Below are 19,460 nucleotides of genomic sequence, written 5' to 3' on the forward strand. Positions count from 1 at the left end.
ATGTAGGATACCAACTTTGAATGCAAATTGAAGAACAGACAAAACATTAAACACAAAATAAACAAAAGAACAATAGTGTTTTATTTATATTAATATTTGAACTTGTATCAAAGTTTGAGCTTGTGCAAAACTAAAATACAAATTTCCTTTATAAAAATAAAATAAACTGCTTCTACACTAACATTAAATAACACAAAATATAACCAGAACAAAGCTGTTTTATTTCTATTAACATCTGAACTTGTTTATATGAATTTCTTCTGAACCACATTGATGAAATAAAACTAATTTGAGTACAATGTATTTCATATCACACCCATATATTTCTTACCACAGACCATAAAAGTCAGAAAATGGCAAATTTCACTCTGACTTGAAATCATTAGTGCCACTCCTGAATCTTAGCACAGGAGACAAATAAATGTGTGTGAGCACATACCATAACAGTTTCAGAGACCTTCACCTATGACGCCACACTCTATATTAAGGCACAAGTAAAGCTAAGAGTTTTCCAGCAGGTATTGGATTTTTTTTCATGAGGAAAAAGTCATTCTGCACTACTAGTTCACAATTGCCTCTACTAAGAGCCAAGTACATTATAAAGGGGTGGAATCAGGTAATACAATGTCAGAAATATCTGTCAGCAAATGTTAAGACAAAAAGTCTCAAAAAGTCTTCCCATAACCAAAAATAAGGAATTTTAATGGATGACAGAGATAATTCCAAAAGCTGTAAAATAAATATAAAGCATATGCATATGGCAAGTATGTAGGTCTTCTCTTAAATGCTGTCTTCTAGATTATTGGATGTTACCAGCTAAATTTGTTAATTAACCAATCTCTTCACAGGCTACACATCATCTAGAGACACTACCTCATATACAGCAACACCTGCTATATGATTGCCAGATGTATACTTGCCTTTCTACCTCACTGTCTTGTATATATAGTATATAAGTAGGTTACTACAAGTGCATTTTCTACCTGTCTGCCTTGTAAATACAATATCTAGGTAGGGCTATCTTCTTCTCATGGTGACATGAATGAACATATAGTGTTAATGCCATCTAACATCTCTACAAGGAAAAAATGACTTAAATACTACCTTTACTTGCCTATCATAATGACCTGCACTCTAGTAATAGCAGTAATAAGAAAAGCAGCCAAAAAGCACCACAAGGAAACAATTACTGTGGAGACAGAAAACAAGTCCTATGTGCACTATTATGGTGGCAATACACACAACTGTGCAGTATAACTCGTTTAACTTTGTTGCATTTCAATTGCTCAAAAGAAGAAGGAGGAATCCATTCATTTATCAAATCAGCATTTAACCTTCTGCCTATCTTCCATCCCTTTTTACCCCCCCACTTTTCCATTGGTCATCTGCCTTCCTAAATGATTATATGGATTAGCTATTCATTACTTATTACACAGTTACTCAATTCTGTAATTGACAGCCCTTTTCATAAAGAATATCTTCATGATTCATCCAGCCAGGCACTGGGTAGTAGATACTATATTCTTCTGCTTATGTCTCTTCTTGTAACTGTCCTTACTGTTTAGTTTGATCTTTCCACCTCTCCCCAGCTTAAACACTTGCACAGATGTCAATCATATCTGTCTCACCAACCATCTTTTCTCATCTGTGCTGTCAGATGAGTTAGCAGTAGCACAAATTAATCCAGACTGGTGCCCAAGATAATGTGCTTAAATCCAACTACATTAAACCTGCATTAAACCTCTACATTAAACCATAAAAACCCCAAACTATATCTGATCAAAAAACTCTTCCAACAACTTCCTGACAATGTGCAGCCTGCAGTGTAACTACTAGCTAGAGAGATAGACAATAGTAAGTAGCAGCACATAATGTTTACAATCTGTGGGACGATGCTTACATTTGCAGCTACCAAAACAAACAGGAGTGAATATTTGAAAAAAAAAAGAAATGCAGACTAATTGCATTAGGCAAACTGACATTATTTCAGTCTTCAACACTGTATGTGAAATCACATTTTTTTATCAAACAGTGATGCTGAATGAATCTACATGTGATTTTTTTTTTTATTCTTTTATCTGCTGGAACCGGAGGTGAGATAAATTTTCTCATCCTCCTGATCTGGGTCTGGGATTCCTGGGAGTGCAGATGCTGGGTGGATCAGAATCTGCTCTGCTACACTACACTGCTGAAAGTACTTGCTTCCCCTGTCCTTGGGCCAGTTTAAGTTAAAACTAAGTGTACCAGCTCTGTCCTTTGCTCGCTGGTTGCTGCTGCTTGCTGTCCTGCCCTCACTCCCAATGTGATGAATGTACAAACATATGTATGTAGTAAAGTACACAGACACAGTCTGAGGCCTCAGGTGAGTTTCTAATAGGCTGGCAGTCTGCCTCACAAAGCTGATGTCATTATGCACACCCCTGCATGTGATGACATCAGCAACAATTTCAAGTAAAATAAAAAAAATTGGAAAAAAAGTAGGAATTGAAGAGACCACTCAGGAATTCATGGCACTGCATTATTTTGCCCTTAAAACTGTTAAATACTGAGGAATTTGTCATGGTCTAGATGTATGGCCATGGCACAAGTCTAATTTTTACAAGGATGTAGGCCAATTTATAGTGCATGACATCAGCACTAGATGTCGGAGAGAATATGTTGGGAGGCCTGCATGAAATGGATGTGTAGGCTTGTGCAGGTATCAAAATACTGTCAATTCATTGGATTGGAGTGGTAACTGTAGGATACACACTTCTGCTGTACTGGCTAGACCTCCCCCCACACACGCAGCTGACTGCAGTGAGAACAGAACCCCTTCCTATCTAAGGTACACAGACTACAGAACTCAGTAATTTACGCAAGCTCCATGGCAGAAATCTGACTTTTAGAAGGCTGCAGGCCAACTTATAGTGCATGACATCAGCGCTAGATGTGGGAGAGAAGATGATGGGAGCTCTGCATAGATTCATAGCTTCATAGGTTTTTATGAGGTTATTAGGCTAATGGCCATAGGGCCTTTACAAGCCTAGCTGTGTAAAAACTCAAGTACCGTTACTGAAAATATTTAGATGTTTGTTGTTAGTAGAATGATTTTGTGATCAAGACCAACTGGCCCTGTCCATGAGAGACATAGGTGTCACCCCAGTGGTGAATTTATAATCACACATCCAGTTGTCAAATTTGAACTTGAATGGGGTCATTGAGGAGAACTGCTTCATATGCAGTGGTAGCCTAATGCACAGGAGTGGTAGTCACTGGGAGATATATCTGTCTCTCCAGCATGTTCTGTTTATATCACAAGCTATGTTGAGATCCCTGTAGCAAGTGATTTTTGTCTCATTTGATTTATGGATGGCCAACATTTACATTAGTGCAGAGTCGAAGACTGCTGTGTAGGTCAGGCCCAGGTTACCTCTCAGCAGTCTGTATGATACTGAGTATGGTGACAGGGCTTTCAGTATTTCCATGTATTTCATGTTTTGGGGGCCCTGGATTCTCTTGGTCAGAAACCTCTGTGGTCTCTCCAGTTGCTGCAGGTGCCTGGTGAGGTACCTAGAGAAGGGAGCATTGTACTCAATTAGTGGTCTGTTAATGACTGAGTGCAGTGGAGCTAAGATCTTCCTGGTCTTGGATGGGATGCCCTTAGTTATGAGGTGGGCAGTGTAGAATTTGTGTCTTATCACTATGGACACATAGTGATCACAGTTTAGATTGCTATCAAACTGTGTTTCCAAGTCTCACACCACTGAATTTGAGCTTAGACGGGTGCTATGTATAACATAATTAGCAGGGCTACTCTTTTTGCCCAAAGGGACAATGATGCATTTTCTTGTATGAGGTTTCAGTCTGTGAGTTTGGCACCAATTATTTGTCTGTGTCAGGCCTTTCAGTAATATGTTAACATTGCTTGGGGACTCTATATGATTGTGCCCAGTTGACAGTCCTCTGGAAACCTGGTAAGCCACAGGCCATGTACATTACATTTGCCTGATCTTCAGAAAAATAGTTTCCAAACAGTAGAGGGCCCAGCACAGATCCTTGTGGTACTCCACTGATAACTGGTCTACTGGTGGAGGCGGACTCCCATACTTTGACAGTGTGCATTCTGCTGGTGAGCCAGTTGACACCCATCTAGTAATATATGGGTTAAGCTCCAGATGGGAGAGTTTTTCTTTGATACCTGAATGGGGGGTTGTGTCACAAGGCTTGGCTAAATCATGATAGGCAGCATGGCCTGTTTTCCCTTATCCAGGGCTTTGGGAACATTATCAAAGAAGTACACTAGGTTTAATAGACAAGCTCTATCCTTGACAAAACCAATATGGGTTGGGTTAAGAGTGTTGAAGGTCATCTATGCCCCTATGGATAAGATCCATGATGAATCTTTTCACAGGGTTGCAGATAAGGCAAGTTAGGCTTATAGGTCAATAGTTCCCAGGATCAGTTTATGGATTTGTAGGCATGTTCAACTCTGAAGACAGCTCTAGTTCTGCATGTTAGCGGATTGACGTGCATTGCATATCATACAATATTTGATATGAATTTATGTAGTGTAGTTGATATTTTTGTGAAAAAGTACTGGAGACACCAATGTTACATTGCATGGGGAGACAACACTTGGCTGCATTGTAAATATGTGACATATTGTTCAGTTTGTTATGTTTCCAAATGTAGTTTCATGACGTAAAGAATAAAATGGACAGTTATCAGCACTAATACATGCTAAATTTGACTTTGCATAGTGAAAAGTGTTTGCACATGCTATATACATGTTTCCATTATTTTCACTGTTTGCGCATAGTTAAGCAATGCTCAAACACAAGCCACATTGCTAAAAGTCTGACAGTTAGTTTTGAGTGTATGAAACACACCTGCTGCTTTGTTGACTCTCTGGCAGCATGTAAATACATTGACACAGTTCTTTTTTTTCAAACACCTTTATTGAATTATCACTTGTGACAGAGGCAAATTTACATTCATATAAAAGTAATCACACTATAATTAACATAAACATTATACTTCACATATATTGCTATATATCATATAAACTAAGCAATATTACATGGATTATTCAATTCCTGCTTTTTTAACAAGAAACATCTTTATTAAACCAGAACTTATTACACAGGCAATTATAGTGGTATACAAATAAAACAAACCACACTGACACAATCCTAGTAGCAAGCGTTTTACATCACAAACCACTGTGACACACTCCCAGTTGCAAACATTATACATCACTTATAATCTACCCAATCTTTTTCAGTCAGACATTACATAACTCATTTAAGTCCTGCTGCCTTTTAAACCTTATTTCTCCCTTGTATGAAATTTTCCTATGTAGTTTGCTCCTACCCTTTTCTAAAGATCTCAGTTCCAGTTGTTGTAGCTCTGTTACTATATTCACTACTTCTAGTATAGTTGGCTTAGATTTTGATTTCCATTTTCTAGTAATTGCTTTTTGGCAGTCACCATTATTAGACCCAACAAGGCTTTATCAAGCCTAGGCAATTCTGATTCTGTATCATAGCTCAGAAAAATTGTCTCCCTCATCAGACCAATCTGCCTACCTAGCATCTCTGAAAGTGCATTCTGCAGGGAATCCTTAAAGTCCATGAATTCACCGAACTCCCAGCAAATATGTTTCCAATTATCTCTTTCTTCCCTGTCACACCTCTGACATTTGCTGTTTGCCAGAGGAAAAATTCTCTGGAGTCTACTTAGGGTATAGAAATATCTATGCAAACATTTCCAGGAAAAAATTCTAAATCTTTTAGATTTTTTTGCATATTTCAGCGACATACATATATCCTCCCATTGTTTCTTTGTGAATTGCTTATCCAGTTTTTTTCCCCAATCCTTTCTAACCTCCTCTGATTGATTCTTATAGCTGTCATGCAATATTTTATATGCTCTACTAATTATTCCTTTTTTCAATGGCAGCTTCTGTTTTAGATTCTACTAAAAACTCTACCAGTGCTGGTCTTTCATTTAGCCCCCCCCCCATTTCCTTCTGTTTGCCTAAACTCTGATAGGGAAGGCAATCTTTAACCTACAATCCAAATAAATTCTTGGCGTCTTTTTGGCGTCTTCCTATTCTATTATCTTTCCCTCTTGTTATTTGCTCCCAGTACTTTGGTTCCTTTGCCAGTTTTCTCCAATAAATTCTAGCCCCCTCTTGGCTATAGTCTGTATCCCTAATTTCAGTCATCCCTATCGGCAGAATCTCCTTTGTCTAATCCCATGTTGGCTTAGTTCTTAGAATACTTTCTGCTGCTTTATGGATATAATATTCTGTATGATTATTCTTATTCTCCCTAAAGGCCTGTATCCAAAATCCCACTCTCTCTCAGCTCAAGCTTTCCCCCCTATTTCACCATCATCCCTTTCCACTTTGAAATATAGTTTTCTGCTTGTGCTATGTATAGAGGTCTTAACTGTGTAGTGCTGGAATACCCCTTCAAATTGGATAAACCCAATCTGCCCTGTTCTTCTGAAGAATCAGCTTATCCCACTTGACTCTTGCCGTCTTCCCCTCCCAGATAAAGTCCTTCAGCTCTTTATTAATTGCTATCCACAGCTTCTCCTCTGGTTGATAAAAATATGCCTGACCTGTGTATAAGACTAAACAGCCCTAAAAACATTTTAACTTCTTGTATCTTATTATCCATATCCACATAACAAAGCTTCCATTTTCTCAGTTATTGTATTATCTTCTGTTTAGTCTCTTCCCACATATCCTTAGCTGCCAGACTAGAATAATTTTTAATCCATACTCCTAAATACTTAATTTTATCATGCCCCATAAATATGGATATTCCTGAAACAATTCATGTGTGGGTACATAATTTACCGCTACTGCCTTTATTTTAGCTTCATTAATTTTGTAACCCGAAAAGATCTGAAACTGTCTCAAAATGTTCCAAAACACTATAATGCCTTTTTCTGGTTCTGTCAGGTATAAAATAATATCATCTGCAAATAAAGCCAGCTTTTCTTGACTACCATACGAATTATATCCTGGAATTTCTGAGTCCCTTATTTTCTTTGCCGGTGGTTCTAAATATATTGCAGATAATAAAGGGGAAAGAAGACAGCCCTGCCTGGTTCCTCTGCTCAAGCAGAAATTAGGGTCTATATTATATCCTCGAATGCTTAAAAAAGCGAACGCTGATTGAACCAAACTTATTTTCATGAAACTGCAAAATATTGAAGCAGCAGAAACTCGAATTTTTTCCTAGGGAAAGAATTCGGTTATCCGTTTCTGTTGCTTCGGTATTTTCAGTGTTATGGTGGAAAGTTACTGGTCGGATTCAGGTAAGTGTGCGATTATGTGGATGTGAGTGTTAGGGTGATTTAGGTGAGTTAGGGTTAGGGCTCGGGTTAGGTGTGTGTGCGATTGAGTGGACATGAGGGTTAGGGCAGATTTAAGTGAGTTAGGGTTAGGGAGCGGGTGAGGTGAGTGTACGATAGTGACGGACCTTAGGGTTAGGGTTTGGGTTAAGGTAAGTGAGTAGTTAGTGGTGTGTGCATAGTTTAGTGTAGGGTTAGGTATCATATTTTAGGTGTATGTGTGTAGATTTCTGTTTGTTTGGTGTGCTTGTGTTGTGTGTATGTGTTTTGGATCAGCGATTTTTTTTCCCTGGGAAAAAAAATCGCTGATATGACAGTTCGAGATTGTAAGCTTTCGCTTAAATTAGGTCGATCAATCAGCGTTCACTTTTTTAAGCATTCGATGATATAATATAGACCCAGAAATGATCAGAGAGGACCCCACCCCCTTTAATTTTCACCTCCAATCCCCCATATATCCTACTAATCAACCTTATAATTTTTTTCAGGAAATGCAAATGCTTCCATTGCCCTGCTCATAAAGTCCTGTCTTACTCTGTCAAATGCTTTCACTGCATCAAGACCTATCAGCAGCAATGGTATTTTCTTACATTCTGCTTCCCTCTGGATCATCAGTGTTCTGTTAATGTTTTCAAATGTTTGCCACCCTGTTCACAAGACTACATTGAGCCACATCAATCAGTTTTGGCTTTACTTTTGCGATTCTTTTAGCCATTGTAAACACAAACACTTTATAATCATGATTTAGTATAGAAATGGGCCTGTACGTAGTTGGATCTGTTGGATCTTTACTCTCTTTAGGTATTACAGCTATTACTGCTTTCTTTTGACAAAGCTTGTTTTGAGCCCAGATGATACTGGGTTTGAATACAGGTGTATGTAATAATTTTAAATAAACATTGATAATGCAATGACATATTATTCTTTATAGCACATTCAAAATGTGTTACTGTCTGTTGACTTAGAGGGGTTAAGCAGGATTGTGCAGCAGTAACTGCAGCATTGTAGAGCTGCTCACAATCACTTGGCATTGGTATGCAATGCCAAACTCCGTGAAAACACAGAGGCCAAAAAGTGAAGGGATCCATTGCTTTTTCTGGTACTTATGTGTGTTGTGTGTGATTCTATTTTTTGACCAGATTATAGATGTTAAAATGGGGTATATAGGAAAGTGGTTAAATAGAGTGCAAGCTGGGGGTAGAACAAAGGAAAAGCAATACAGGAATGTGCAGAAGGGAGGGAGTAAAGAACCATAGCTATCCATTTCTTCAGCATTAAAAATTGATAATATATGTGGAATATTGCCTGAATTTAGACTGTCATGGTGGTGGTGGTGTGGTAGTGTTGTCGCCTCACACAAGACATTGTCCTGTTCGATTCTCAGCTAGAGCATCTTCTGTGTGGAAATATGCGTGAATGGGCGTACCTTCGTTGAAGGTTGTGCATCAGAGCTGGCAATTCGGCACGTAAAAATCTACTGCCAATCATTAGCGGACCAGAGTTCCGCTCTGGCGACCCCTAACCGGGAAAAGCCAAAAGACACAACAACAACCTCCAGAGAGAGGGGTGACAACAATGTAGTCATGTTGTATAGTGTCAAGAAGACACATGTGAGAAATGGAGAGCTATGTATGGGATAACATTTTTTGGGGGGCAGTAAGAGAGGAATGCTGGGGTAAGGGACATAGGTATGTCTGGGTCAGGTAAGTTGGGTAGATGAGGAAGGAAATGCAAACAAACAAGACAAACAAGAGAAGAGACAGGGATGGTGAGTGACACAAACATTTGGGGGACACCAGGATTGGGGTGAGGGAGGGGACAACCCAGGTTCATGCCTGTCCAACTTGGAGACAGTGAGAATCGAATCTTCACCCACTGGACTGTTATCACTGTCCCCTTACTCCACTGGCAGCTTGAGTGCTTGATGTCTACAGACCATGAGAGAAAGCAGACTCTCAATCCCATGTAGGCATACACCAATGGAGGGGTGCATGACCCTATGTAACAACCTGGCATCTTCGGGCAGGGGATGAAATCCCCACCTCTACCACTGCTTATGGAGGGTACTACTGCACCAGCTGCTGGGGCAGTACTACTTGAGGGCACAGGTAGTGCAGGGGCAGCAGAGGCAGTGCTGACAGGTTGGCTCCCAGATGTGCTGGGCATCAGTGCTGGAGCTGGTGCAGTGAGGGCGGGCTGATCACTGGGGCTTTCCTACCTTGCTGTGCTGTGGAGCATTTAGTGAGGTGGTACAGATGGATCACATGGAGACATTTTAATGACACATAATAGAAAATAAAAAAAGAGATAAGGATTGGGATGAGAGAAAAAAAAAGAGATTAAATTAGTACCATCATTTGTGACCTACAATGCATTAACACAATTATACAACTGTTTTATCTGAAGTATGACATTTAAGTATATGTCCTAACAAATGCACACTATAACTACAGAATGCTGACAGTAATTCTTAAAATGTGCATATATTGCACATATGCATGTTCCAGTCATACAGAGTACAGTTAACAGCAGGGCATTTGTGCCACTTGTATAGAGTTTAATTTAATGTAATTATTATTAATTTAAATGTAATAATTATTAATGAATTGTGAATCTTGGTATTTGAACCCAGAACTTATGACTATTGTCTAATATTTGACTCCAAAAGTTGGTTTGTGCTACAGAGTAATGCATGCATACTTGCTTTTACAGTTAGGATAACTTTCAAAGTTACAGTACAACTTCTCTTGTACTGCTTACATACCACTTGCTTCCCTCAGTCTCTCTATTCGAGCAACACAAACCTGTATGTTGAACTGATGTTTTGCATTAGCTAGGGAAATAACAGAAAAGAACAGAAGAGCATTATGCATACCAGTCATGCCTATATTTAGCTTTCTAATAATTACAAGTACTCTCTTATGATCACACAGCTGTGGGGTGTCCACAGTCTCAAATTAATTCAACCAATGGTTGAAGGTATCCCTTTTATGCCAGTGTAGGTCATTAAAATTATGCCTACACTGCTCTCCACTGTGTGGGATTCTAGTAGCACTAGATGCAGCCTGAGACAATCTATTCCATGCCTCAGACTTGTACTGGGAGCCAGAATAGTCCCCCTGCAGAAGACTTTGGCTGTGGTGCTTTACCAAGAGTCCAATAAATATCCTGGACTCCTGTACACCCCACCTCTGTGCCCTAAACTGGGCGTATTACTCTTTAATTCCAGACATGCCTAATATCTGAACTAGAGCATTGGTAACTGACGCTTTCCCGCCAATTCCAGTTATCACATTTATTGGCAGTGCGCAAACCCGAGCAATGATGCTAACAGCTTTTGCTCAATGTTAAGCAGAGTGCAGCAGTGCCAAGTAGGGAGGAAATAAATACTTGAAATTGGAAGGTTCATCTTACATTTGGCCTTAGTTTGAGGGGTGTCTGGTGATGTAGTTTGGAACTATATATTGGACATTGGGAGGTAACTGTTATGTGAATTAAGTTTGCAGACATGTACTGGGGCATAAATGCCATGAGCTGGAACATTTGTTTTTGCCTTTAAACACTGCTATAATTTCTTTTTACATTGTGGGATTCAAACTTAGTCATAAGGGACAAAACATTTTCTTCCACAACATTACTTTTCTATCTTTGCTACAGAAGAAGTGCTGCTCAGATGTAGTCAGGAATCATTCATAAATATAGGTGACAGTTTGAGGTGTTACACATGTATGCATGTGACTGACAAGGCTCTTGTATTTAGAGTCAGTTGTGTATGTGAGTTATGTAATTGTAAAGGCCATGCAAGTCAAGATAGTAGAATTATACTTACAGAAATATAGTAGACAGTATACCCTCAGACATACATCTGAAAACACAATAAGGTGTCATACCCCTCATACATATAATTCATATCAGGTCCACTATCTAAAGTGCTATAAGTGAGAGTGTATATAATGGGAAGTGGAACAAAAGTAAAACTGTATGGAATATCCTGTATTAGAACTCAGGACCATGTGTATGCCAGTCCTACACTTACACCTGTTGCTATAAGAATGTTGAAATAACACTTTTCTATTTTTCAGTTCATTGCTATAAACTGCACTGTCACAATAGTAAAAATAGGTAGCATATTTTGTACTTGAACTCAGGATCATCTGTAGTCCAACCCTACACTTACCCCTGCTACCACAGGACTAGTTACATGATAATTTCATAATTTCCTACTCATTCTTAAGTTCTCTATGTTAACCATTATGCAATGCCAGTTAGTGTGTTTGTGCGGTGCCCAACAGAATTAATTGAATGTATCTGTTTTCAATTACTGGCTGTCTGAGTCCTATCTGCAGGTGTTCTCCAGGTATTCTGTCTGCTTCCCGGGTGGGCTACTAGTCCAGATTTGTGCACTGCTAAGCTTCATGCAAATAAGATAAGCACAGTGAAACCTGACATTCATTTTCTCCATTTCCCTTGTTTGTGCTAAGCTAAACACCTTGCAAGCACTGGACAAAAATAAATAAATAAATAAAGCAATGTATGACATTATAAAATGTTAGTACACATGAAATATTTGTACATAGGTCTGGATTTAAACTTTTACCACAATGAGCCTTCAGATCACAGTAAGAGTGCCTCATCCCTCTTTGCCACATAAACACCTTTGCATTCTTGTCTTATCTGACCAGTAATCTCAGACATTCAGTCTGTAATCCATTCTATATAATTGTATTTAAAATGTGTGAGGATATTAAATGTCAATAATATAATAAATATAATGAACAGAACCAGTGAATTGTATGCTGCTTTCTTACATTTCTAACCTTGACAAACTTAGTTTTAACACTTTATAAGTCTAACCTGACACACCCACAAGATGTAGGGTAGTCTACATTGGCACTGTGTTTTCCTTCTCCCTACCAGTAATCATTCACAGTTGCAATCCATTAGCAACAAACACTTAGGGAGTGCCTACACTATGTTTACATCTACTAGTCTGAAACAGGTATTTCAGATTTAGCTATTCTAATAAGTTCACACTTGATTTGTATATTTACTATACTGTCAGCCCTGAAAATACAAATAGCATCAAAGACTTTCGACTAAAGGACCATAAGACACAGGTTTATCACAAAAACGCCAAGTTTAATCACAGAAGCTTTCGGGTACTCTACCCTTCATCAGCATGTATAAACACAATGTAGGCACATTCATATAGAGGTATACTTAATGTCACATGATTACACCAGCCACTAAAAACAAGCCAATAAAATTTATCCAATCATCTAAAAAACATATATAATATGCAGTCATATTATAACATTATGCATGAACATAGTTCATAAAAACGAACATTAAAAATAAAAATATATAATAAATATATTCTTATATATATTAACTAACAATTTTTCATAAATTATCATATTGACGTTTTACTAATACAGGTTTAATACTGACAGCATTGTTCAAACCTGGGGAAATATCCGCCTGAAGTCTTATAGATACGGTTGAATTGGGTTTAAGAGGGGGGGATTTAAATAATGCTCTAGAAATTAGGGAACTACAATGGATAATAAGATCTCAGGATGTTCCCCAAGTTTTGAACAATGCTGTCAGTATTAAACCTGTATTAGTAAAACGTCAATTGAAAATACACCATAAAAAGAAACCTTGTAACTAGGGAACCTGAGGATGAGAAGACTTGTTTATGTGGAGAACACAGAAAAGAGGTTATTACTTTGGGATATATCTGCACAGACGATTACTGAACTTGAGAAGGTATGGTTAAATTTTTCAGCTATATACTATGTATATGGTGAAATGTCATTAAGAAAAAATATGTTTTTATACACATATATATATATATATATATATATATATATATATATATATATATTGATCAGCAAATGTTTTTTTATCTCTATGCATTAGTTAGAAGTGTACTGATGGAATGGGCATGTTTGTCAGGACATTTCACAGGTATACATGATTGGTTGTTCTTCTTTCGGCTTTTCCCAGTTAGGGGTCGCCAGAGTGGAACTCTGGTCCGCTAATGATTGGCAGTAGATTTTTACAGTGCCGAGGTGCCAGCTCGATGCCCAACCTTCAACAAAGGCAGGCCCATTTACGCATGTCTCTCGAATGCCACTCAACCACGAGGAGGACATGCAGACTCCACACAGAAGGCACTAATATCTTAAAATGGAATATTCTGTGTAAAATCTGTAGACATGTTTCAGGGACATTTCATTTGATAGCACTTTAGGCATTTCAATGATAGTTTGTTAGCAAAATGTGTCATTTGCCTGTTTTTGGGGGTGGGGGAGTAAATATGCATTTCTGTTATGGCACAAACAAGGATAAGTTGCTATAATTACTCTCCCATTTTTGGCATCCAGTCCATTGCTCATATTTTAAATTTTTAGACTGTTTTATGTTTCTCCAGTGGGTACTAATAAAATACTTCCTTTGCTGTTTTATCTGGGAACAGTTATTTTGTGGTTATGTGATACTTACATGTATTATCCTTCTGTTGTGTTTTAGGATGCCTAGGACTATGGCACCCAAACATCTCAGTCCCTGAAAACCATTGTTCAGTGACTCTGAAAATCAGGTCATTGTGGAAGCTTTTAGGTGACATGGTGCCTTTCTACTTGAGAGGGGACATAAAGATATGTCAGGCAGAATGCAAATTTGGCAGCAGATAGTTACAGATGTCAATGCAGTAGGTGGACACAACAGGGCATATGGTCAAGTCCATAGGGCCACTGACATGATCTCATCTGCATGATGGAGAGCAGCTGCAGTGGCCCATTATTGGATGGGTACCTGGGGGCCTGCTACACAGACACCATTAATAGCAGATAAATAGTTTCTGTCCACTGTCAAGGCTCCAACATCTCCCAGGAAAGTGCAGAACAGCATGCCCTTTTTCATTGGTGCTACTGTTTCAGGAACAGCAATAATGTCCCAGTAGGAAATTCCAGGTAGGCTTTTGTATCTCAATTGTTAAATACTGTTGTATAGTAAAATATTTACATCAATACATTAGTTCTGTTCAACAAGAAATTGGATGGGGAGTGTTGAAGATTGCTACAGTTACCAACACATTCTCACTGATTACACATGGGACTTAGGTTGGGCTTGTCCTCCAAGTTCTTCTTGAAAGTATAGTTAATGGACACACAAAGGGAAAAATGTTTTAACCCCTGTGTTACTGTTAATTGTGATGATGTTGTCCGTACCTTTTGCTTAACTTCTTCCAAGACCTTCTGGCATAGGGAGCATACCATCATCTGTGCATGGTAAGCCAAACATTTTTCTAGTAGTAGTGATGAGCAGTTCAAAGAAATATTTTAGTGTATGATATTGATGTTAGGACTGTTGTGTCTATTGCTGTATTGTCTAATAGTGGCAGCACTGTTATTTTGTTAGCATGTATTGTACTATAGCAGTGTAGGTATTCATTTTTTCCTTTGTTTGTTGCTTTTTATAACAGGTGATCCTGACAGTGGAAGTGTGGGACTTCTACCACCTGATTTCAGAGTATCAGCAGACACTGTTGATGATGATGGCCAAACAGAGGCACAATCAGGGGGTGCAGTGGTTGAATCTGACACTGAGGTTGACATACAGCCATACCCTGAAATTCCATCAGACTCAGCTAGTAGGGCTATGCCTACCCATTCCAGTGAGCCCCCAGATACTGGACAGGTGGAGGGTGAGACAATTGAACAGGGAAGTGTGGTTACTGCAGCTTCAATGCCTGTTGACTCTGATCATAGCCAAAGTGTGGGTGAGGTGCCATGCAGGGGGTTGTTAGGGGTGCTCAGTGGAGGCCTGCTGTCCATTCTCCATCTGATCAAGGTGTCTCTTCCCATGCCACTCAACATATGTTTAGGACCATCATGGAGGTACAAGCACATTCCCATAGGACCTCCAGAAAAGTGCTTAGAGTTGTAGATGTGGTGCAAGATGACATACATGACTGACTCCACCATGTTTCCATTTCAATGGCTCTGATGATCAACACATTGGAATGGGTGGCATCCGTGATGGACATCTGCTGGTAGAGGGATGGCATCCTCATGGGCATAGGTCAGCCACGTCATCTGCTGTTAGCCAACATGGCCATGCCTAATCACACTCCCATAACGGGACTACTTCCACTGCTCTTTCAGTGGTTGAGCTGTCCACACCCAGAAGTGGCAAGCCATGGATCATGGTCCTGGGTGTTCTTGTAAGGGAAGTTCATCCAGCAGGTATCAGCCACATTCTAGTAGCAGCAGTGCATAAGACTGTGTGCGTGGATGAGCCAGTGCAACTCCTGTCAGAGATAGTTCTCATGGTCAGGTACTACAACAATGAACTGTCAACTCTACCATGCACAGCTCACACTTGTCCAACATACAAAGACATAGAGCTAGCACAGAGCTTGGCTGTGTTCATGCAGATACTCACACACCAATGTCACCTGGAGGACATATAAAGAAACACACAACAGTTGCATGGTTTGGCTATGAAGCTTAACACTCATTTTGTTTCATTGCCTATTTGTTACTTTATCCAAATGTCTGTCTGCTTCTCTTTTTTACTCACACACATTCACTGACCTTTTGTGTTAGCCAAGGCTTCCTGCCCCGCAACATCCTGTGCAAGTGATGATAACTGTGTCATATCCCTGTTTTCTGTCTTTTGGATTCAGAGATACACAAGCTTTCCATCTGATGCTCACATTGCACAGCTGACTTAGTGCTTAGTATATCTGCATTTGTGATGTTGAATTGGCAATTTTACCTTTGACTTACATTGGTCTTAGAAAGTTAGACAGTTGATAGCATCAAAAAATTTCCATCTTTATTGTTAATAATCTTGTGAGGGTTATGAAGTCTGAAACTGAAATGTATATCATTACTTTCTAACTTCTCTCTATAATGATTTTCCAGTACAAACATATGGTGCTATACTGAGGGCATTCACTGACCATCACTACTTTTGAGAGGTATGACTGTGTGAATCATTGATGTCTGAGTCCTACTACTTAATAATGGACACATATAAGTCAAATAGGTCTCTGCTGTGACATGTTAAGGTCATTTCTTTATAAATCTCTCACCTTTTATTTGCTTACACTACCAAGTAACAACATGCAAGGATGTGTCAGTCATTCATATTATTACACAATACACTCCAGGTTCAACACATACCTTGTAAATCCAGCAGTTGAAACACTTTTAGTTCAGAGCTGTCTCTGCTGACTCTGTTTGATGCAAGCAGTACACAGTCATTACATGGTAGGTAAAGGTTATGAGCATTGCCTAGCATCAATGCTACTATATGTATATGCATAGGAGGAAGGTTTTAGGCCCTTAGGTGGTGAGTGAGTGAGTGTGCTATGCATTGTCTCTTAGCCAATGGAAGGGCATATTGTGCGCACCTACATCTGCCTACACCCACAGCAGCCGCTGCTTCCCCCTCTGACTCCTCACTTGCATGTGGCTGTTGTGACCTTGCCATTGGTGGTAGGATGTATGCCTCTTCCCCTTCTTGAAGCTGTTTCCTCAGGATGATGGTGTGTAGCATGGCACATACTGTAAATATTTCAGTACATATCCATGGATTGTAATCTGGTTAGAGTGTGTGCCTCATTATGGCATTCTTCAGCAGGAATGTGTGCATTTCTGATGGGTGCCATCAGCCACAGTTCCAATGCATATCGTGCATCCTCCAGTAAGTGACCCTGTGGGATATCCTCCCTAGTGAACATCTGATAGAGATGCTTATTGAATGTAAAACAGTGCACTTCTGTGTGCTCACCACAATGTGAAGTGCACACGGTGTAAACAGACTGTGTAGGCTTTATTGAATCTGGCTTACTGACTTATCCATTAAATAACTATATCATTTTAACATATAAGTTACAGCCAACAATACACTTGCATGCTACTGACATGTATGCAATGCAGTCTAAATAAACAAAGCACCAAAGTTTCAAATGGGAACTGATTGTATCAAAAAAATAATTCTTTTAAGCGAAAACACACTTCAGTGAATGGTATTTTGCCGACTCCAGTGTACCGAAAATACACTATGCCGAAACTGCAATCTTACGAAACTCACATTAGTGAACACCACATACATAAGTTCATAGGTTAGTACTAGGCTATTGGCCCTAGGGCCTATGCAAGACTAGCCATAACAATTCCCTGGCTATTTCTTCCAAGAATATTTACTTTCCTGGTCCCCTGTCTAGCAGGGCGACTGACGCGATCCTCGGGATGAATTGTGATGACCAGGTTTAGATCCCTGGAGCGTGTGACTCTGAGGGATCAGGATTTCTTTAAGTGCAGCATATCCAACAGCTCTGGGTTTGACATGGCCTTGTATGTTAAGCAGAGATTGCCTCTGAGTAGACGATATGTGACAGAGTATAGCTGGAGGTTTTTTTGATGGTCAGCATAGGGCATCTGCTTTAGACCTGTGATTCTCTTAGTGAGGTATTTCTGCGGCCTTTTCAGCTATTGCAGGTGTCTTGTGAGGTACATACCAAATGGGGTGTTGTACTCAATAATGGGTCTAATGAGGGATGAGTACAGTGGGGCAATGACCTCCTTTTTTCTGGATGAAAAGCCCTTAGTGATGAGGTGTGCCACATAGAAGGATTTCCTGACTGTTGTGGCGATGTGGTTATTGAAGATGAGACCACTGTCCACCTGTGGTCCTAAGTCCCTTATCACACTTTTGGTGTTTAGTGTACTGCCACTTATGTGGAAGTTTATGGGTACATGGTTTTCCCAAAGGGGATAACTATACATTTCTTGGCATTGAGCTTGAGTCCATGGCTCTGGCACTAAGCATCTGTTTCTGTAAGGCCCTTTTGTAGAATATCCACATCATTTGGGGATTCGATAATGGCTCCCAGTTTGCAGTCATTAGCAAACTTTGTTAGCCAGAGTCCCTTAGTGTTGGCCTGTACTTCAGAGAAGTAGTTGCCAAACAAGAGCGGTCCCAGGACTGAACCCTGACGTACTCCACTTGTCACTTGACTGGAGCTGGATTTGGAGTCGGCTATGTTTACAGTGTGGGTTCTGTCAGTAAGCCAGCTGGCAACCCATCCAGTGACGTAGGGATTAATGCCCAGCTTAGTAATTTTATCTATGATTCCAGAGTGGGGGATGGTGTGAAAGGCCTTGGCGAGGTCCAGATAGGATGTGTGGACTGCCTTACCCTCGTCCATGGCTCTGAAGACTGATTCAAAGAAGTCAATCAGGTTGAGAAGACAAGATTGGCACTTCATGAAACCAAACTGGGTGGGGTCCAGTGTTTGAAAGTTGCCATGATAATGCGTTCCATGGCTTTATAGATTAGGCTCATCAGACTGATGGGACGATTGTTCCCAGAATCCAAGGAGAATCCCCCCTTGTGGAGTGGGATAACTGTAGCTGTGCATGCCACTGAATGTAATATAATTGACCTGATTGTTGACACATGAAAAGTAAACTAATAATTCACATATTCTTACCCAACGACAGATACAATTGCTGTGACATATTCCACAGAGCTCTATTAATTTTTGTTGGCAAACATGGTCTGGAACTGCTATTGATGTTCAAAAGAAATACAGCAAACACATTTCTGCAGGGGGCAAGCCCCCTGCACCCCCATGTGGGGGGGCTGCTCCCCTCACACCCTGCTACTTATATAAACTAACTCTGAGATCGCACTACAGTTGGGAAAAGGGAATATTTCGTTATCCTCACTGTACCGCAATCAATAACAAGTTCTCTTAACATTTAAGGCCCCCTTCTGTACACCACTTACAAATCCAGGCACCTGAACTACCATGCGATTTTGCTGATATGCGATTCAGGAAATTGCAGTTTTGGCAAAGTGTATATTCTGTATACTGGAGTTGGCGAGCTACTATTCACTGAAATGCGTTTTCACGTAAAAGAAGTATATATATATATATATATATATATATATATATATATATATATATATACATATATACATATATATATATATATATATATATATATTTATATATATATATATATTTATATTTATTCATATATAGTATATCTACATAGATATACGCATATAGGTTTACC

The sequence above is a fragment of the Protopterus annectens genome, chromosome 4.part0, assembly GCF_019279795.1.
Source record: "Protopterus annectens isolate FY-2018-M chromosome 4.part0, PAN1.0, whole genome shotgun sequence".
NCBI classification, from domain to species: Eukaryota; Metazoa; Chordata; order Ceratodontiformes; family Protopteridae; genus Protopterus; species Protopterus annectens.